Source organism: Mytilus trossulus, chromosome 4 (genome assembly GCF_036588685.1).
Source record: "Mytilus trossulus isolate FHL-02 chromosome 4, PNRI_Mtr1.1.1.hap1, whole genome shotgun sequence".
Lineage (NCBI taxonomy): Eukaryota > Metazoa > Mollusca > Bivalvia > Mytilida > Mytilidae > Mytilus > Mytilus trossulus.
The window spans coordinates 88,813,396-88,836,595 of NC_086376.1; positions in this window are offsets into that span (position 1 = coordinate 88,813,396).

Below are 23,200 nucleotides of genomic sequence, written 5' to 3' on the forward strand. Positions count from 1 at the left end.
CTGGTGCCACCCTTTGCAGTTAGTTAGTGAGCCTCCCTTTACTAAAAGTTCTGGATCCGCCACTGTGTGACAATCACCAGTCACTTTTGTGCTTATACATTTGTACACTCTGGGTTAAAATCTCGATTGAGTAAAAGTATTAAATCCTATTGTATCATACATATCCATGATAAGGGTAAGATATTGTAATTGCCTTAAGATGTTGATAAACTGAAGAAAAAAAACCTATGATTTTTTTTATTTGACATTTCAACATTGCATTAATAACTTAATAACCATTTGATACTTTTCTTTCTAAATATCAATGTGTCTGCTATGTAAATGTATGAAAATGACCAGCTATAGCACTTCTGGAAAGACCTATAATGCTTTTAATTTACGGGAAATGTCAATTTTGATAAAATGCCATGTCGGATCTTCTGAGGTAATTATTTCTTATTAAGTGAGTTGCAGATGACCCACTCATGAACTTTTTCTCATCTTCTTAATTTACAAAAATCATAGTCTGTCTATGTTACTTAAATAATTATTTTCTTAGACAGTCTGCGGTACTTTTGATTTTACAAAGGCATCAATTTCGATAATATGATTAAATATCTTTCGTTCATATAAATGCACATTCCCATGTTGAAATCAAATTTCCGGCTTAAGAGATGACCAATATATATTTATTTACTGAATTTGACCTTCGGCCAGCAAAGATTGTATTTGATAGTGGTCAATATGTAAATTGAAGCTCACATTAGCGCAAATACGATATTGAACTTGTGTAAATTCTATTTACATATACATCAGCAATGTTGAAATCACAGTTAGGGAAATGTATGTCTTATCGATTTAAGTGCTTAATGCCTTTTAAATAGACAACATTATTTTTTGTTTTATCACCTTTTTTTAGCTCGGAAACTTATTCTAATATTCTAGTTTAGAATGTAGAAAACCGATAATCTTTTTTGTGAGTCAATTTATATCATCATTAAAAAAAAAGTATGGCGTTCCCATAACACAAGCCCACGTGCGTTGAAAGGTAAGCATGATCGTTAACGTAATTATTTGTCTGCATCACCACTTTTACAAAAAAACAAACATGATATGTCAACTTTATTTGAAGTATTTATATATGAAATAATTATTGACACAATACAATCCATTGATTGAACAATACATTGGTAGTTGAAAAGATGTTTTCAGTTAATTTCCATCCATATTTATACTGGAAGGATCTTTTAAATGGGGTTATTGTCACATCAGTCAATTATTTAGGGGTCATTTATCACAGTGGAAATGCATATTATAAATTCAAGGTATAAAACAAATTTCTAAATAAATCACCTGAAAAACAGTGTACTTAAAGCAACGTGAGTTATTCTAAATATTTAAATAGTCATTATAAGAGGTGTTAGCTGATGTACAACTGTAGCTGTTGAATTATTGAATAGCAATACTGAAAAATGTAAAAAAATGTTTAAATAATTCAAAACCAACATTTCAAAATCATTTATACAACCTGAACTAATATGATTAAGAAAGTAACATTTTAATAAACGGTGCATATCTAACAGAATTGAACAATATTTCAATTTGTTAAACGAACTGTATACATGTAGGTATGTTATTTTAGTTTTATCTGTGGTTTCCATAATGGAATAAGGTGCTACAGCATGGTTTTGTGTGCTCATGTTTCCATTCAAACCACCCACGTTTCCGTTTCATTTTTAGCTCACCTGGCCCACAGGGCCAAGTGAGCTTTTCTCATCACTTGGCGTCCGTCGTCCGTCGTCTTCGTTAGCTTTTACAAAAATCTTCTCCTCTGAAACTACAGGGCCAAATTTAACCAAACTTGGCCACAATCATCATTGAGGTATTTAGTTTAAAAAATGTGTTCGGTGACCCGGCCAACCATCCAAGATGGCCGCCATTGCTTAAAATAAAACATAGGGGTAAAATGCAGTTTTTGGCTTATAACTAAAAAAACAAAGCATTTAGAGCAAATCTGACATGAGATAAAATTGTTTATCAGGTCAACCCGTTGTTGGGTTGCTGCCCCTGAATTGGTTATTTTAAGGATTTTTTGCTGTTTTTTTTATTATCCTGAGTATTATTATAGATAGAGATAAACTGTAAACAGCAATAATGTACAGCATAATAAGACCTAAATATAAGTCAACATAACTAAAATGGTCAATTGACCCCTAAGGAGTTATTGCCCTTTATAGTCAATTTTTTGCAATTTTCATAAAAATTGTAAATTTTCACTAACATTTTCCACTGAAACTAACTGGGCCAAGTTCATTATAGATGGAGATAATTGTAAGCAGCAAAAATGTTTAGTAAAGTAAGATCAACAAACACATCAATATCACCAAAACACAATTTTGTCATGAATTCATCTGTGTCCTTTGTTAAATATTCACATAGACCAAGGTGAGCGACACAGACTCTTTAGAGCCTCTAGTTTCAGTTACCATTATCATTTATATGGTTACATAATATGCAAACACAAAATTAATGTACTTATATTGTAGTTCAAAAGGTTTACCAGAACTATACAAAGCACAACTAAAGGAAACATGATGGTTTTTGAATCATCAAAATGTGAAAATTTTGCTTATTTGTTATTCGTAAGCACATGTTAGCATGAACAGTTAATTACATTAGAACTGTCAATTCATTAGCATACGAATATGTATGTTATAGAAAGTTTTAGGTTATACGGTGTAATTAAAACACTTTTAAAAATACACGATTAAGAGTCATTTTAAAACAAACGTATACATGTAAGATAATAGCAGCAAAGGTTGAGATCACTATCAGAAAAAAAAATTCCAGGATTGACTTTGATGTTATGATTGTAATAAATTCATATTGTATAATTCAGGTCGATATTGATCAAATTATGTTAGTGTCATCCATGGAGAAAAAAGAGTAATGTTCACAACATTATGTCACAGTGCTTACATTTTAACATATTATATTACAAACGTTACATGTAAACACCATTTACGGATCAAAAGATATAATATCAATGTTATCTGATTCGCAGCTACTTTTCAGTCAAACTTCATTTATTCTCTATAGAAAGATAATAATGATATCATCAACTCATTCTATGCTGTTTGTTTTGAACAAAAAAGCTGCATCATGTTATAAATTATTTAACAGAAGTATGCTTTCATCCTGTCTTTTTCAGGACACATACTTATTCAGTATATATATGTATACAATTTGTACGTTGTGTTTTCAAGATTTATATGTGGAAGATGTTAATATTCACGACATTGTTTTTCATTTCGACACCATTCATGAGATATGTTTCGCTGACTAGCTGCATTCAAATATATAGGGGTCTAAAAAAAAAACAACAATTTCGGCGACCAGCTTTACTACAATAAGTATATATATCATCAATCAAATACCCTCAAAAGAAGTATTTTCCAGTAGTCAGCACTTTTGTGTTATCATAAATTATCATTGATATGGTCATAATTTTAAATTAACTGTTTATAAAACTTTTGAATTTTAGAAATTTTTAAGCTTAACTTTATTAGGAAAAGATTACCTAAGATGTGTTTGGCTAAACATTAAGAAATTCTGGAGAATCTTGTACAAGCGTCACACATCAGCGAATAGTACCGACGTACGCCGGGCGTGGTCAAATGTATACGTGTATGCTGTCAAATACGCTAGTAATTTTGAACATATTCAACTTGTTAATCATAGCTGTATCGTGTGCACAACGAGCTTTAGGGCGTACGAGAAGCGTGCATAAGTGTTTATCTAGCGTTCAAGTAACGTTTGTTGGCGTATGTCTAACGTAGTTGAAAAGAACGCTACGAAGAAAAAACGCCCATTGAACGTATTTGAGACGCGTCCCGGTCTTATCTTGGACGATTATCCGTGCCTGTCTGGTACGTGTTACTATAGGGTGTTTGTTAAAACACGCTCGTGGTACTTCCAAGTAAAGGTTGAACAATCTTGAGGTGTATAGTTCTAAACAGGTCTTAAACTTATATATATCGTTTAACGAGCTTGTAGCGTATATATTACGTGCGTGTAGCGAACAGGTATACGCTCGACAAACGCTAGAGCTAGATGACAATTGATCTGCTGTTTAAAACTTTCCTGGAGTTCACCAAGCGCTTTACTTTGCATTTCGACGTACTTCAAACTAATGCAACTCGAGTTTATCGATTACTTAGCATTTCTCTTACATGCACCTTACGTATGCGGTAAATTTTCTCTGTACTTCTGATACACTTCGGTCTATATGGCAATGGGTGACGCCGGCATTATGTAGACAAAACGGGCGTCTGGCGTATTAAGTTCTAAGCTTGGTACCCTTGATAACTGTTTACACCACTGGGTCAATGCCACTGCTGGTGGACGGTTCGTCCCCATGGTATAAACAGACCAGTAGTTAGCACTTCAGTATTGACAATTATTATGACAATTTTTATGCCCCACCTACGATAGTAGAGGGGCATAATGTTTTCTGGTCAGTGCGTCCGTTCGTCCGTCCGTCTGTCCCGCTTCAGGTTAAAGTTTTTGGTCAAGGTAGTTTTTGATGAAGCTGAAGTCCAATCATCTTGAAACTTAGTACACATGTTCCTTATGATATGATCTGTCTAATTTTATTGGCAAACTAGATTTTTTACCCAATTTCACGGTCCATTGAACATGGAAAATTATAGTGCGAGTGGGGCATCCGTTAACAATAACGACACATTGATTTCGAAAATAAAACTAATCAAATGTTATTAAATGATCAATGTATTGATGCACTTGTGATTGCATGTTATTCATCGCATATGTACACTTTCATTTCAGACGGATGCTGTTCGTTCTAACAATAACTTTTCTAACTAGATGGCTGGTCTTCTCCCGACCGGCAGTAAAACGCTTGCCGAAGAGGGGCGTCCGTTTGGCTGTGCGGGATGTATCAAGTTCGCAGTCACGTCCGGTCAGAAGGGGGACGTAAAATCCGATACCTCGTGTAAAGAGAGTGCCACTCTCTTTGCACGTTAAGAACCCTTGCAACAACTCTTTTGAGGTTTTATTTTAACTTTAATGGAGAGGGAAAAAATCTGAATATTTAAAATTCTATTATAACATAGCAATCGTTACAATGTTTTCTATTATGTTTGTTATGCTAACATATTTCTAAAACAAAGACTGAACTCAACAGATTTGAAGTATTAATCTAACTGAATTTAAGATTAAGCAGTTTCAATCGCCTTTATGTACTTATTGTGCAAATGAGAGGCGCAAGATACCATAGGAACATTCAAACTAAGAAACTGAAAATAAAATGACAACGTCATTGGACAACAGAAAACGATCAATAGACAAACAACAGTAAATATTTATTGTGCAATGGTTGTGCATGATCATAATGTGTACACGTTGTGTCAAATGTCTCTCTTCTGCACTTGCTTTGTTAAGGACGCATCGATTGTGTTTTTTTGCACACTCTGGACCGTAACTTTTAAGTTTCTGTCTATATTGAAATATTTTACAGCATATTGAAATCTTCAGGGAAATTGCAGGTCCTGCTCAAAGAAATAAATTTAATAATGTTCTACTAAAGGGAACTAGTTCACACATCAGTTGCTTTTCAAGCTAACGAGTTTTGTCTTCTTAACGTCAACTTAATGTGATAAATAAAACAAAACGTCATGGGAGCTGTTAGCAAGTATGTACAAAGTTAGACATTCAAAAAGTTTATATAAAAAATCCATTGGAATATTTTATTAAAAAAAACTAGCTTTGAAAGAATGCTCATCAAGTTTACATTATGAATAATCCCTTTTGATAAAAAAAAAAATACAACTGATTTATGATGCATAACTCGTGCCTCCATTTAATTGGGTTACTAGGAACACAGAAACTCGGTAAACATAAAGGAATATTTTTCTTCATTTAGAATTTAATTTAATTTGCAATGCGTTTAACGTGATGGGTATTTATATTTTAATACTCAGTCTTTTTCTGCATCAATGTTATAGAAAATTTTTGATATCACACAGTCCTTATGTTTATTTGAAGCAGTTATACAAGTTTTTTAATGAATACCAGATTTTTCTTACTTCAATATTTTATTACTGTAGTCTTGTGCAGATTCAAGAGTGATACATTTAATTATTGTTGCAGCAGTTTATTGGAAATTCAAATCTAAAAAAAACGTCTCTTATGTATGTGGAGTAGCTATCTATACTATTAAACGAGAAGACCTTATTTTGTGTGTCGCTTCTCTTCTTTCCACAATAAAGTAATCATCATGCCTCTTTGTCCTATATTCATAGTGCATAGTTGCATTTGTCATCAATTCAAGATTGTTCAGATTGAGTTATTTTAGGAGACAAACGAAAAAAAAGCCGTCATTCGACGAAATTTTTAATCAGGTTAGATTTCCGGTTTGCGTTTTTTTGTATACTTTGACATACATATACTACAAATAGAGTGTATTTTTTAACTGCTATCATTTTCAAGGTAACTAACTATGCATGGCGGTCACAGAGTTAATTGAACAGAGAGGGTCTGTATAAAAAGTCAAATCACAAAAATACTGAACTTAGAGGAAAATCAACTCGGAAAGTCCATAATCACATGGCAAAATCAAATAACAAAACGCATCAAAAACGAATGGTCAAGAACTGTCATATTCCTGACTTGGTACAGGCATTTCCAAATGTAGAAAATGGTGGATAACACTTGGTTTTATAGCGCTAACCTTCTCACTGTAATGACAGTCTCATCAAATTCCGTTATATTTACATTGATGCGTTAACTAAACAGACACAATAAAAAAAAATATTCAAAATATGGGTACATCAGTCATCATTGTATAACAATTTTAAAAGGAACAATTTAAAAGAACACAAAAACATCTACTATCTACAATTAATTAATCAATGACCGCCGTGGATCGATTTGTGAACTGAGAACTGAAAGTAAAAATGCAATACACTTTATTTATAGTATTGAATGTTTATTATATACAGATAAGCGCTAAAATTATTCATTTGTTATTAAAATTGATAGAAAAATGGTAACTTTAAAAAAAAAAAAAAAAAAGGAGGAGCCGGACAAGAAAAACAATTGTCCTGTCCCAAAGTACCTATGAATTTGGTACCTTTTATGAAATTCTCCAGTCATTAAATCTTTTTTTTACAAAAATTCATTGATTACAAAACAATGAAGATGTGGTATTAGTAGTTATCAAAGGTACCAGGATTATATTTTAATACGCCAGACGCGCGTTTCGTCTACACAAGACTCATCAGTGACCCTCAGATCAAAATAGTTAGAGCATTGAGGACCCGAAATGCCAATCCTTTTTCCTGGGATAAGAAAATCCTTAGTTTTGTAACAGAAAATTTATACAAATGACCACATAATTGATATACATGTCAACACCGAAGTGCTATATAATTGCCATTGAGACAACACTCCATATGAGACCAATAGACACAGAAATTAACAACTATAGGTCGCCTTACAGCTTATGACCTTTTAAAGTCCTCGCGAAGGCAGCTTGCATTCACCGACAATAGACATAAGTATATTTCATGTACATATATCAGATTCTTGATAAATTCCTGAATTTGAATTTGATACTAAAATCATAAAGAGATGTACAAGGCTTGTTGTAAAATGAATCATTTAGTTTTACCGTTATAGCAACCAACTTGATTAGCTAATAGTTTAGATACTTTCAAACTATATTACTAATAAAATTCGTGTTAAAACTTACATTACTACATCTACTTATCACAACCTACCTTACAGATATATTGCACATGTATGTATTACGGTCCTGCATGAGTACAACAAATGCTTAGGAATGTTGGTTGCTTTACGCCGCATTAGCACAAAAAGGCTATATCGCGGCGAGAGCTAATTCGTATATTTTTACAATTTAAAGCATATTTTTAAAATAAGACAAAAAGTCCTTCAATATACTAAAATTCTTGACTAAAGCAAATTGAGTATATACAAATAAAAATCAACAGTAAAATAACGTGATAAAAATTTAAATCGATTTAAATATAATAACATTTTTATATTCTATAATAAATTCCAAATTCTTTTAAAAAAGCAACAATATTTGTAAATGGAACATTATTAAATAAATCATACATATTATTGACATTGAAATGCTTCTTACGAATATCAGCAAAGTCGATACAATTAATTAAAACATGTTTAATAGTATACTTGCAGTTGCAAGGAACACATTGTGGTTCATCTTCATTTTTTAAAAGATACTCGTGTGTTATTCTAGTATGACCAATACGACATCTAGTAATAACACACTGATCTTTTCTGCACATAATATTATTAAAAGGTTTGCCTAAATTAGGTTTAATTTCATGCAATTTATTATCATCTTTTTACTCCATTTATTTTTCAATAAATTAAAAACATATTCTCTAATATTAGATTTAAAATCAGTATATGGTATATCACAGTTAGATAGAGGGTCACCCAGGGCATTCTTTGCCTCAAGGTTTACAGCTGTGTTTCTAAGGATTCCAACATGACTCGGAACCCATAGAAATATTATTTCTTTCAGAAGAATTTTTAAATTCCTCATTACATATAAAATTTTCAGGATTGTTGGGTTTTTAATTTTAGTATTTCGTATAGCTTGTAAGCATGAAAGTGAATCCGAACATATAATAAATTTGGATTTATCTGAAGAAGCAATAAATTTAAAGCCAAAATTATTGCTTCTGCTTCAGCAGTAAAGATGGATGCATCAGATGGCAAACGGAGGGTTGCAGCTCTGTCCCTGAAGACTGCATCAGATGGCAAACGGAGGGTTGCAGCTCTGTCCCTGAAGACAGCAGCAGATGCAACTCTATCACCATCTTTTGATCCATCAGTATAAACAGTTGAAAAATCTAGATAATCGGCTTTAATTTCAGATAAGTGTTGCTGAATTAAAAGAGAATTTGTTTTATTTTTATTGTGTTCACGGAGATCAAATATCATTTTTGGTTTGGGAAGTTCCCATGGAGGACATTTGCAAGTTTTAACTTGAGCAACAGATTTTAAATCAAAAGAAGCTAAATGTGTTTTAAACGTATACCTAACGGAGGAATTTTATTTTCATGTTTTACAAAAATATCTTCATAAATCGGATTAAAAACACAGCTGTAGACAGGATTATCTGAATGGGCTTTTAGTTTAACAGCATATTGAAGTCCAAGCTTCAAACGTCTGTCAGAGAGTGAGTGCTCATCAGCCTCTACATACAGACTCTCAACTGGTGAGGTTTTAAATTTGCCAAGACAGAGACGCAAACCTTGGTGATGCACAGCATCGATAATCTGTATGTAGGACTTCCTTGCAGAGCCATACACTATAGAGCCATAATCTATTTTAAATCTTACTAGAGATCTATATAATTGAGTAAAATGTTGCGATCAGCACCCCAGTCGGTGCTGCCGACAACTTTTAAAATATCTAAAGCTTTGAAACATCTCGCTTTTAACATTTTGATATGGGGTAGAAAGGTTAACTTTTTATCGAAAAGTAAACCAAGAAATTTGGTTTCATCAACCATTTTAATTGGGTTGCCGTACAAAGTTAGTTCTGGATCAAGATGCAATTTTCTTTTGTTACAAAAATGCATCCCGACCGTTTTTGACGTGGACAATTTAAAACCATTTTCCGAGGCCCATTTTTCAATTCTTCCAAGACATAATTGTAATTGTCTTTCAATGTTATTCATATGTTTGCCTCTGTAACATATTAAAAAATCATCAACGTACAATGAACCTTCAATATTACTTTTTAAAACTTCAACAAGGCTGTTGATTTTAAGACTAAATAATGTAACAGATAAAATACTGCCCTGAGGGACACCCATCTCTTGATCATACAGATCAGACATGGTCGAATTAACTCTAACATTAAATTGTCTGTTAGAGAGAAAATTAGAAATAAAATTAGGCATATTGCCTTTCAACCCCAAATCAAATAGATCTTTTAAAATACCATATTTCCATGCAGTATCATAGGCCTTCTCAAGGTCGAAAAAGACCGACACTACATGTTCCTTTTTCGCAAAACCATTACGGACAAATGATTCGAATCGAACAAGATGATCAAGAGTACTGCGGCCCTGTCGGAATCCACACTGGATATTGGCTAATAGCCCATTGGATTCAAGGAACCAAACAAGGCGATCATTGACCATCCGTTCGATTGTTTTACAGACACAACTGGTAAGGCAATTGGTCGATGATTAATAGGATCCGTATGATCTTTACTTGGTTTTGGAATAGGCACGACGGTTGCAAGCTTCCAGATTGATGGTAAATCACCAGATTCCCAGATGTTATTCATGAGCTGCAAGAGAGCGTCTAGTGAGGAATCTGGCAAGTGTTTTAAGAGTTGGTAGTGAATATTATCAGGCCCACAAGCTGTATCATGGGCTTTTGACAGAGATGTTATAAGTTCTTCAAGAGAAAATAGTTTATTATAATTTTCACCATTTTTTGATTTAAAGTTTAATTTAATTTTTTCTTTTTGTTTTTTAACTTTTTTAAAGTCTTCTCTGTAGTTGTTACAAGAAGAAGATTTCGCAAAAGTTTCACCAAGCTTGTTGGCAATATCCTTTTCAGATGTTAATAAATCATTGCCGTCTTTCAAATGTTTTACAGTGGCTTTAGAATTTTTACCTTTTATTTTATTTACCATATTCCAAACTTTTGTCATCGGAGTGCGAGATGTAATCCCCGAGACAAATTTTTTCCAGGATGTTCGTCGGGCTTGCCTACAAGTCCGCCGTGCCTTAGCGCGAAAAATACGGAAATTACTCAAGTTTTCCGTCGTTGGTTGTTGACTGAACCGTCTTTCAGATTTTTTACGGTTACCTATGGCTTGATCACAAGCGTCATCAAACCATGGTTTGCTGGGATGTCTAGGATTTGCCGAGGTCTTAGGAATAGTTCTGTCAGCTATTGACGTTAAAACTGTATTAAAAGTTAAAATTGAATCATGTACAGTATCAAACATCTTTGACTGAAGTTCCGCTTGACAGAGATTCTCAAACAAGGACCAGTCCGCTTTGTCAAGTTTCCAACGTGGAACTCTCTGTTGGGCAGAAGTAAAAAGATGTTCAAGCACTATTGGAAAGTGATCACTTCCACATAGATCATCATGAACACGCCATGAATAATCCAGGAGCAGAGAGGGATCGCATATAGTGATATCAATAGAAGAATAAGACCCGTTTCCAGGATGAAGATACGTATTAGATCCATCATTAAAAATGCATAATCCTTCTTGAGAGACAAAGTCCTCAATGATCTTACCTTTGGCATTATGAGTCTTGCTACCCCATAATGGATAGTGAGCATTGAAGTCGCCCATAAGTATAAATGGTGAGGGTAATTGATCAGTGAGGTTTTTGAGTTTTGCTTTATCTATAATTGAATTGGGTGGAATATATATCGAACATAATGTAATTGTTTTGTCTAATGATAAACGAATTGCAACTGCTTGCAGATCAGTGGTGAGTTGGACTGTGCTATGAATGACGTTGTCCTAAACAAAAATGGATGATCCGACTGCAGCGCGTTCATCTACTTTAGAAAATGTGCTATACATGTTGTATCCTTTTAAAGATACATTGTCACTTTCTTTTAAATGAGTTTCTTGAAGACAAAGTGCAATAGGTAAAAATGACTGAACTAGAAGTGTTAACTCGAAAAGATTTATTTTAAGACCTCGGCAATTCCATTGAATGATATTTGTCATTATTTAATAAATGAAGGGCGAATGCTGTCGAGTTTGCCAGCATTCTTATTTCGCTCACCCTGAGATTTGGATCTTTCGGGTGGCGGAACACTTTCGATATCCATTTCAGTTTCGTCGATAAGTGTTGAAAATCTGTTGTGCGAGGAGAGTCGTCGATCTCCAGGACCGCACGCAGCTGGTTTTACTCCGCCTCGACCCCTACCCCGCGACCTCGAATCAGAAGACTTCTGAGAGGATGTATTCTTTTGGACATCCTTCTTTTCTGGAGAACGAACAGGAGATGGGGCTCTAGTAGACTTTGCACTGGACGAAGAAGATAACTTTTTGGATGCAGTTGAAGGAAGACTATTTGAGGTGGAAGAATCATCTATGTCACTGGGAAGATCCCAGACAGATTCACCGCACCAATTGTGTATTTCTACTGTTTCTTTTTTATTTGATTTTTTTTTCTCATTTTTGTTTTTGTGATGATAGTGAGCTCTGTAAGGAAGATTGAGTTGACTGAGTACTGGTTTTGGAAGATTTTGGTTTTCTTGGAAGTATTATTTTATCGGTAGGTTCTGTTTCAACAGGCAGCATTTTAAAATTGTCCGCATCAATTGGCCAAGTCATGCGAGTTTGTGTATTCTTGTGACTGAATGAGAGGACAACTTTGCTGGCGTACGATGGTCTGTTTGAAACAAGGAGATCATTCGAAACAGAAGCTATCTGTTTAGCTTCTGGGTAACTAATGTTTCTTTCTGTTTTAATTTTCATAATATTTTTTTCTTTAAGGTAAACAGGACAATCCCTAGACGATGAAAAATGGGATTCACTACAGTTTTCGCATTTAGAAGATTCAGAGCTACAGTTTGTTCCCTCGTGTCCTTCGTGAGAACACTTGAAGCATCTCTGCTTACCACGACATTGTTTGCTACCATGACCAAACTTTTGACAAGTAAAGCATCGAATTGGGTTAGGGATAAACATGTCAACTCTGATTCCGAAGCAACCTAAAGTAATAGATGGAGGAGGAGTTGGAGTTCTAAAGGTCAAAAGATAAGTATTTAATTTGATTATATTTCCATTCTTTTTAATTTGAAATTTAATAACATTAGTTACACCTTGGCTTGAAAGTTCCTCACCGATTTCTTCCACGGTAAGGTCACCAAGGTATTGACTTCTGTCTCGAATGATCCCCTTACAGCTGTTCAAACTGTTATGAGGAGAGGCAGAAACAGAAAAGTTTGATATTGTAGACATTGAAGTATATTTTGTGATTGACTTTTGTTGGAACATTCAACCAATAAATTGCCAGATCTCATTTTTGAAACTTTTTTAACAGTACCAGCAACGCTTTGAATTTGTTTGTGAATTACAAAGGGCGATATTTTTTAAATTGGTTTTTCTTCTGTTCCTTTTATTACAATAAATCTGGGCCAACTGTCATCTTCCCGACAGGGCTCTGAATCATCACATTTTCTTTTCTTATGTATTACAGCTGATTTAGAGGGTTTGTTTTGTTGTGCCATATGAAAGGAGAAAGATTCACCATTCTTGCCATCCACCCACCTCGGAGTGCCTACAAAGGCGATTCTGTGTTTCCGTGTCAAACCGGGATCGAGTGCTAATGCTGAAAACGAGCTCCAAATATAATGTAGCTGGTCCTCAAAATCAGCACCCAAGATCCACTGCGGAAAGCACCAGATGTTCCAAGAATAGTATACTCAAGCAGAGCGTATCCATCAAGCGAAAAATAAAGCGTACCACTTGATTGACCCATGAACCATCGCCTTCTTCAGTTATCCAAAATATAAATTGCTTAATTTAAAATACATGTGTATATTATGAAAATTGTTACAAGAAAGCTTATTGTTGAGGATTAACTGAAGGGCTCGACATGACCAGCCGATTGATCGAACCGGGTCCATCCGACCTCCCGTTTAGATGATTTCGAAGCCAAAGCAGCTTATTGAACTATAGTCTCGTCCGTCCGGGTATTTTCTGACCGTAAGGAGTCTGGCTATAGCCCTCATCCACAAGGATCTAGTCAACCACCGACACGGGTAGCAACCCACGGCAAACGGGTTGGAGAGCCTATTTTATTTAAAACATCGGGCATCTCACGATGTTCGGATCACTTTAGTCTGGTCTCTACCCTTCGACCTGTCCAGCATGGGTAACCCTACCAGGAGACGAAGCTCCAGCTGGCATAGCTCTTGGGGTCACTGAGACATGCAAGCCCTCCGACCACGGCAAGGATAGCGATCCATCGGAGGGAGGAATGTTAAGAAAGCAACAGTTCAATATATAATCCATAAGGAATAGGAAATTTATATATATACAGCTGCGACAAAAATCATTTGAATACTAGACCTAAGAGCAGCAACTCCAGTTTGTAATACCAGTCCCGAACAAGAAAATTGTTTTTTTTGTTCTGAAAAATACAAGTATATAAGCGGACACCATAGGTAGTATATATTTTCATATTGTCAGCAGTTTACATAAATATTTCTCCCCACTACTTTAAATAGGGTAATAGAATCCCAGGCAACGTATTACTTTGATTTTTAGAATAAAACAATTAATGGAAACCGTTAACCAAACTACGTCAGTGAAGAAGAATTTTCAATTTTAAATTTGTGAAAAACTTGTGCTTTTCTACCATAGGCATAGTTTAGTTTACTTAAACTGTATTTGGCAAAACTTTTAGGAATTTTGGACCGTAATGGTCTTTAACTTCGTACTTTATTTGGTTCTTTTAATGTTTTTGGATAAGAGCGTCACTAATGAGTCTTTTGTAGACGAAACGCGCGTCTGGCGTATATACAAAATTAAGTCCAGGTATCTATGATGAGTTTATTCACATGTTGTAATTCATTTTTTAATGTGTTTTTCAAGGTTTTGGTCGACTCATTGTTTATCCAGCGTCATATATTATTAAGAAAGGTGACATTCCCGATAACGGCAGAAATTTGACCTTTCAGCCTCCAACATTAGCACCCTGATCACGTTGTTGAAAAGAGACTTCACTTTACTAAGGTTTAAAGATCAAAATAAAAAGTTTTTGACTTATATTTCGAAAGTATCACAAATGAGGAGGTCAGGTAAGGACAGATTTTTGCCTCAAATTTCAGATTCATATGACGAAAGATTTTGGCCACTTTTAAACACTAAATTCATTACACTCATTAAAAACGATCCGATTCAAGTTCGAATATGAAAAATCTATCAAATATGCAGAAAAATGTCACTTTTCTGATGGTTTTTTTTTGTCAAAAATGAAAGTGGCCGCATCCGTGTTCATCCTCAATCTTTATATATGTTATGTTTCATCATCAAGTACAACTAACATTTCAATATTAAGGATGAACACGAATGCGGCCACTTTCGTTTCACATGGAAACCGTCTAAATTTTTAACTAAAATGCTAGAATTGTAAAGATTTCAGTAATTTAGCATGACTTAATGGTGCTACGTATACTACCCGATATATGTCCATTTTATTGTAAAAAAAAAACGTCCATGTTTATGTAGCAAAAGCATTCTTCTGGCCAATAAATAACTAAATATTTACATTTTAACAATTTTGTAAAACTGCTATATTTTGGGGCCAAAACAGGGTCTTACTGGACCTACTCCTTTGAATTTGTTACCGTTGCAACAATTATTCCATGACATTGGAGAAACCTAATTAAGAAATTTCGGACAAAACCAAAAAAAAAACAATTAATGTAATTTCTTTTAATGATAACAACGATCTTTAAAGGGAAAATAACAACAATATGTCTAATATACATGTACCCGTGTTGCCTTTTGGTAATCTCATATCAGTTTCAAGATTCTTTCTCTGAACAATCATCAAACTTCCGTCATTGTGTGTTACATTTTAATGTTGTGTCGACATTCTCCTCTAATATTTAATGCGTTTCCCTAGGTTTTGGTTTGGTACCCGGACTTGTTTTTTTTTTTTTTTTTATCGATTTATGAGTTTTGAACATCGATATACTACTGTAGTCTTTATTTGCAAATATTGAAAAAGAGAGTCAGAAGATTTTAAAGGGATATATGGAAACTAAAAAGTCAAAGACTAACAACATCATGGCAAAAAAAAAACTCAGAGTGCTCTACCTGAAATGTTTTTTTTTATTTTTAGCGACCATTTTTCAGATACGAAGATTCTTGTTTTAACATATTATTTATTTTATCGCCACTTTCAGCACCAGTTGTTTTTGGTGTAGATAGAGAGTTTACTGAGAAACATACATTAAGCAATGTGTTGATCAATGTTATAAAGAACACGTGTATTTGTTGGGACATTTGTCACATGACTAGATATACCGCTTTAAGGCATACTCTATAAAAGCAATGAGTATTTCACGAGCTAATATAAGCAGGAAGAATTGTAACGGTAAATCTGTGTGTAATTATGTGTCATTCGACGCTTGTATTTCGGACAATTCAGTCTAGTCATTGGACCCAACCCACCCACTTTTTATTTTGTCAATATTGTAAATTGATGTACTCATGCTTATGATTAATGTGGATGTTTTTTAAGATTATACATGCTTGAAAAAATTGTTAACAAATATATTTCTTTTGTAGGTTGTGTATAATTGAAAAATGATATTTTGAAGCAGCGGCTACGGGAGTTCAGACAAGTATTCATATATTGCAAATAAAATGAATAAACATGCTAACTGTACTATCCAGGCGAGCTGATATCCAAAATGGTGTTTGTTTGTTTATTTATAACTAGTTTATGTTCGTTTGAGTTGACGAGCAAGAACATAAATACTATTTACAATTAATGAAGATTTTAGCCTTTGCTCCTTCAAAGTCCGTGTTCGAACTTACAAAATGGATCTATTGTAAAATGCTGTATCATATACTAACAGCGTCACCAAAGCAGTTGAGATTATAAATAGTTGTGTTTGTCGTTAAAAGAGACATAACTCAAAGTTCACTAGTTTTTACATCCTTGTTTGTTGTTACAAAATGAATTCGTACAATAAAATTAATGGTACCAATGTGTCTGTACCAAAAGTATATGAAGACCAAAGTTTTGTTAATAGTTAATTTATCAGTATGACCATATCAATGATAATGTATGTCAATACAGAAGGGCTGACAACCGGGCTGGTATAATATACGTGTATAATTAAAAAAAAAAAGGAATGAGGACATTCATCATGCTTATAGGGAAAACGGTACTATTTATTCTGCCATAGGCGACAATTCTAACATTTTCTAAATTTACCAGTTTTTATATTAAAAACTTGGATAAAACAGTTATGTGTGGTGTTTGTACTTTATTACTGTATTCTAAAAATTGAAGCCAAATAGTATTATGACAAATTTCCAACGGAGCTGGTTTATGTTATCCATGCCCACCGTCATTTTGCACCAAATTTATGAAATTTTGGAAGCCTTTTCGAATAATTCTCTAGAAAATATTTCAATAGGTTTTAAAATTTATATTGTAAATAAACAAACTGCAGTTATTCATAGATAAATAAAAAATATATTGTACCCTTACATCCAATCACAGCGCTCATAAGTTGACTTCCTTCACCTGTCTTGGGTACACAAAAGGCCAAACTAATGCTGGGAAAATGTAATACTACCGTTTTCCCTATAGACAAATATCCTTTTGTTTCAGAACAAAAAATACCATTAATTACAATAACTATACAATTTACACAGTGATTTTTCTTTATATACCAACGCTTTGTCTAGCACTGTAATCCCCAAGGGTGACTGGGGAATAGAAATATGGTCACTTGGTTTTCTCCCGACCGGCAGTAAAACGTTTGCCGAAATGGGTCGTCCGTTTTGCTGTGCGGGATGTATCAAGTTCGCAGTCACGTACGTTCAGAATGGGGACGTTAAATCCGATGCCTCGTGTACAGAGAGTACCACACTCTTTGCACGTTAAGAACCCTTGCAACAACTCTATGAGGGGTCCGTAGGTGGCCTGTTGCAAGACAAAATTTCTCTCCCTTTCCAATATACCCTCATTTTCTAGTGGCAGTTCAAATTTCCCCGACCACCATCGTCGATGGACTCTATTGTGACAAGACCTACCTAAGGTATTTATTGTGAAGTTGTTCTTGTCTTGAACTCGCATAAAATATTTGCCACTGGACGTTAAGCAACCAACATTCGATCAATCAATCGATTTTTTTAGGGTTTAATAACTCAATTTCATATCAGAAATTAAAAAAAAAACCGGAAGGTTATTTAAATAGATATAAACCAGTCACCAAAACTTTAAGAAAACCACTCTAAGCAGCGAGTTATTGTCCAAAAACTGAATGAATGTCGTTCGTTTGATGACAAACGCTTCAAATCATCATTCATCAATTTTTCTCAGTAATTAGAAAACGGAAAATAACAATAGGATATTTTGCAATTTACGCTCCAAAAGAATGAATGTTATTTACATTTTAAAATGTTCGGTTTTTGGCCTCCAATATGTTGTCGAGTCAAAACAACCTTTCCACAAACTCCTCAATGGTCATATGAGTGACATCTCTAGGGAGCCACTTCTCCAAATTTTTACAAGATTTTAGACAGTCAAACTTGATAATCTTAACCGCATGAAAATTCTAGTGAACATAAAGAACATTCACTGGAGTAATGACAAGATGTCCTGTTCTTGAAGGTATCCGCAGAAAACACTATGGAACTATCAAGCAAGAGATAGTGAACAAAATTGGAAGATCCCAGTGGAATAGCAAGTTTCGTGATAGAGACATTATATGCCAGTTGATAACAGACTGTAGGAAACTCACCGGAGAATATCTACCTTATGATGTAGAACTTATGAACAATATAGAATCAACATCTCGCAAAATGTGCTATGATATGCATGTGAAGCGTCTGAACACAATGAACATAGATTAACAACAGTGAACATGTATATACTCAGTATTAACCATAGTGACTAATCAATAGCTATCGTTTATATATCATCTGTGTGCTTGGACTTTAGCATGCTTAACTATAGCATTATTGAATGGCTTAATCTGTATGGCTTGGCTTGCTTGCTAGAATAACAGTAGCAAATATAGTGGCCTTGTCTTGCTGTGTTATGCTGATTACAAAACCATTTATATGATACCTTTTTAACTTTTAAAGATTTCAGTCTGAAATTTTTAATCTGTATATATTAACATTTAAAACTTATGATAGAAGTTTTAAAATAAAGTTTCATGGAATACTTTTAAAATGGATTATATTGTGCCGTGTAACATAAGCCTCACATTCTATATTGATATTTGTGCCCGTGTAAATAAGCCAATTAATTCTTATAATCCGTTTGGATGTGCTCCTCATTAGCAGGAGGAAGATACAGAAAAGAAGAAGAAGAAGTAATGTCCAGCGACTGGCTCGGATTAGCTTTTGGATATAGGACCTAGATGTACATCATCCAAACGACATCAATAAGAAATACAAAATTTTATTTTCACTCATTAAGGATGTAAATATACACGTATATTTGAGTATCGAGTATTGTTGGATATTATGATATTCAAGATTTTAAGATAATCATTAAATCAAAACTTATCTGTATTAGTGAGCTAGTTTACACATACAATCAGTAATGTATAAGTATTGACACTGACGAAAGCTATTTGTTAAGCCAAAATATTTTTAAACACCATTTTATAACTGTTTCTTTATCGTCGTCGTTATTCACCATCATATATAAGTCCCGTTGTGCAAATCTTCAGACTTATATGTTTTTTTCATTTTTTCATTATCAGTGCAGTATCGTATATTCTCGACGATCCGGTTCATATTAAATATGCTTATTGGTCTTTTTTATATACTCTTATATAGCCAGACTTTTAGGAATTCATGTATTTAATTTACGAATTAATTCATGACTTGTTAAAGTTAACTTAAAAACAGTTGTTTAACTGCTGTGACCGGTACTTAGACATAATTTGTGTTAACTTAAATATGTTAAAAAAAAAGCTGACTTTGTACTAGGACTGTTAAATGAGTGCTATAAAAGTTAATTTCAGGACAAGTTCATGACCAATATTAAAGTTAACTTTGGACGAAGTTAGCTTTGCCACCAGCATTCCTACACACAAGTTAACTTATGAGTAGGTTTGCTATCAAAAGTCTAACCAGATCTGTTCTTATAAAATTAAAAGTATAGTTCGGTTTGAGTAATGATAAAGTTAACATGACCCAAAGTACATTACCACCTCTAAATGTATCACACCATCTCAAAAACAAATTTCTTACTAATATTAAAATTCAAACTTTTAAACGTTTATCCAGTTTTACTGCACAGAAGCCCAAAACAAGATCAATACAAGTTTTAATTGGAAACTGGGAAACAATTTGCATGATTCGTGCTTAAATATACAGTTCAAAAGGTTGGAATGAGACAGATCAAAGAATTTTCTCAATATCCTAGGATGCGCATATCTTCCCCTCCCCCCTAGCCAAGCCATTGTCTTGTTGTTTTTTAACATCAACTTCGCATTAATTGTGGTCAAACGATTTTTTGGTGGTCAAGTTGTCCCATCAATCTCTCTAAAGAAATATTATTAAACGGACATGTTGATGACTCATGAATTGTTTTTAGAGATGGATTATTAAATTTTCCTCCTTGAAAATAATTTGTGAAAAAATTCCGACATTTACTTAAGATAGACAATGACAATGGCATTCTATGACTGTAGAATATACTACCAGTTGTTTAAAAACTGCCATATTAAAAGTAAAAATTTCAGAATGATGACCTGGAAACATTATATATTCTGTATCTAAGTGTAAAGCGGGATTTTTAACGTTTTTTTCTAATTCATCAACCAAAGTGTTGTAAGTAGTTGCCATTTCCAGTGCAGATTTGTTCTGAGATGCCAAAAAAATAAATAAGGAGTAGTAATTTTGATGTAGATGATTCCAATAGATTGTATTATTGCTGTGATGACTTCATTCTCAAATAGTTGCAGAATAGATGTGAGCATAAAATTCGTTTTATCTTTTGAAGAAGTTATGTATTTGGTCAGAAGATCTTTAAGGCAAAACGTACCACAAGCATTATAAAATAGAGTATTGGACCTATTGCACACAAAGTCTAATAAAGGGACATGCGCTATATCATTTTCACGTTAAATGTTCTACAAAAAAGGGGGTCTCCAAATTTGTAGCCATGAAATAACTTCGAAACACACCGTATCAAATTATGAGAGTACAATTCGCCTTTATTTCGGAATAAATTCTTAAACTTCCCATCATACTCATTGCGACTCATTCAGTTCACTGTCATTTGGCAGTTCCTCGGATTTTAGTTCACTAAGTAGCTTGTTGGATTTCAACTCGGTCGCAATCCTGTCTGTCATGCAGTTTGTTAATTTCCCAACAAATTCATTAGTGGTTGAAGCCTCATTGACCATATCTATTGTCGCTTTAACGTATTCGTCTGCTTTCCCTCTTAATATCACTTTTAATCCTGCAAAGCATATGTTTGGTAATTCTCATATAATAATAATACTAAGTGTGCATCCGGTATTGTCATGAATATGCACGAAATATTTACCACTGGCTGATTTTCATTTCTTTCCCATATTTTTAATCAATTTTATGATACCTTGAATATGTTCACAGTTCACAACTAAATCATATGACAGAACACATAGAAAATCTTAAAATATGAACTTTCCATTTTTTTATAATTGAAATCATGCAAAGCCTGCACACAGTTTAGGTTTATATTTTGGTGGGTCTGTGTTGTTGTTGGACTCCTATTTGTGATCAACAGAATTAGACTAATTACATGCTTTGTAACCAATCAGCAACATAACATGTCCCACATGTGGAGCTGGGTTTGCGTTCCTTATTGGAGCACCTGAAACTTTCCCTTGTTTTGGTGGGGTCCGTGTTGTTGTTATAACCCTATTTGTGAGGGTTTTTATCACGCGTGTCATACAAGTGAGAGGTTTAGCGCTATAAAACCAGATTCAAGCCACAATTTTCTTTTTTTATTTAAAATTGCCTTACCAAGTCAGCTATATAAAAGTTATTGTCCATTCGTTTGATGTGATTTATCATATGATTTTGCCATTATGTAAGGGCCTTTACGTTTTTCAATTTTATGCTTAGTTCAGTATTTTTGTGATTTTACTTTTTCACTGACACTTCCTGTTCATCATTGTTCAGACTCTTTTTATTTAACACGGTTAAATCAAAGCACATTCACTTACGTATAGCCAGGTGTATTACTTAAAACAATTTTATTTTAAATCTATGCACCGTAGAATGTGGATCTTATGTCAGATTAAAGATATGACATACCACATTTGTTTTCTTTTACATAAACTGAAAGTAATATCAGTTACCTAAAGTAAATTCTCCTGTGCTGTAATTTTTTTTTGCACCATAAAATAGTATTGCCTAAAACTGTTGCATTGCTTATCGATTTGGATAATGTACATTTTGTACCTAATCCAAAAGTTTCCCCGAACCTGTCTCTGGGCATCACTCCTCTTTTCATTCACTAGGATTTTCATGCAACGAAATTGTTTGTCATAATGCTTCCAGCCTAAATCATTACAACGCTTTGCACCTAAGCGTATAATACTCCTGAAATTTTCCGGAATGAAGATTACAATAAATAATTGTAAATATTGTAAAAGCGGTTGTACACACCTCAATACCAAATATTCTTGACTGGGTTGGAGCAGACTGCAAGACAAGCTGCCCATTTTGTACCACTTATGTTTGGAGTGTTTGGATCTGATGGAATGTTTAGTGCTAACAATACAACCATATCTATATCTTAATCACTTGAATAAATTTTATACTTTATATCTTTTTGTGGTACATTAATAGCAATATCAGTATTTATACCGTACATTTGCTGTGGAATATACATTTGTATGTATACTAGTATTAGGTGTACATGTAGGTTTCAAATAACTGAAATGATTACCTGTATAATGCACGTGTACATTATTGACTGTGTGGTGCGGGTAGCTTGACACTGTGTTTGTATATGCTGATGTAGAGCTCTATGGGTTAACAGTTGCATAAATGGCGCCTAAATGTTGTGATATGACAGATCCTAAGTCGGTTCAGTAAGTGATGGAATGAAGTGCCGTTTGGATTGATGTATGTGTCTGGTGTGCAGTTGTGAGCATTTCGGCAATTGTGGTGGTGTTTCTTGAAAAAGTAAGTTCTTGTCCTCTGACTTTACGCTTCCTGTCTGTTCTTCTCAACATTGTGCTACAACTCAACCAAAGAAAATTTGAACAACTATGTCTATATAACATAGGCGTAACAAAATCAAATGAGTATTAAAGCAAAATAATATTTACCGGACAAAGTATATTCAAGCTGTGACCGGTTGATGAAATTATAACTTAAAGCTTAATTTGTGATTTATATCAACCATTCTTTGTACTTTTACATGTTTATTGAG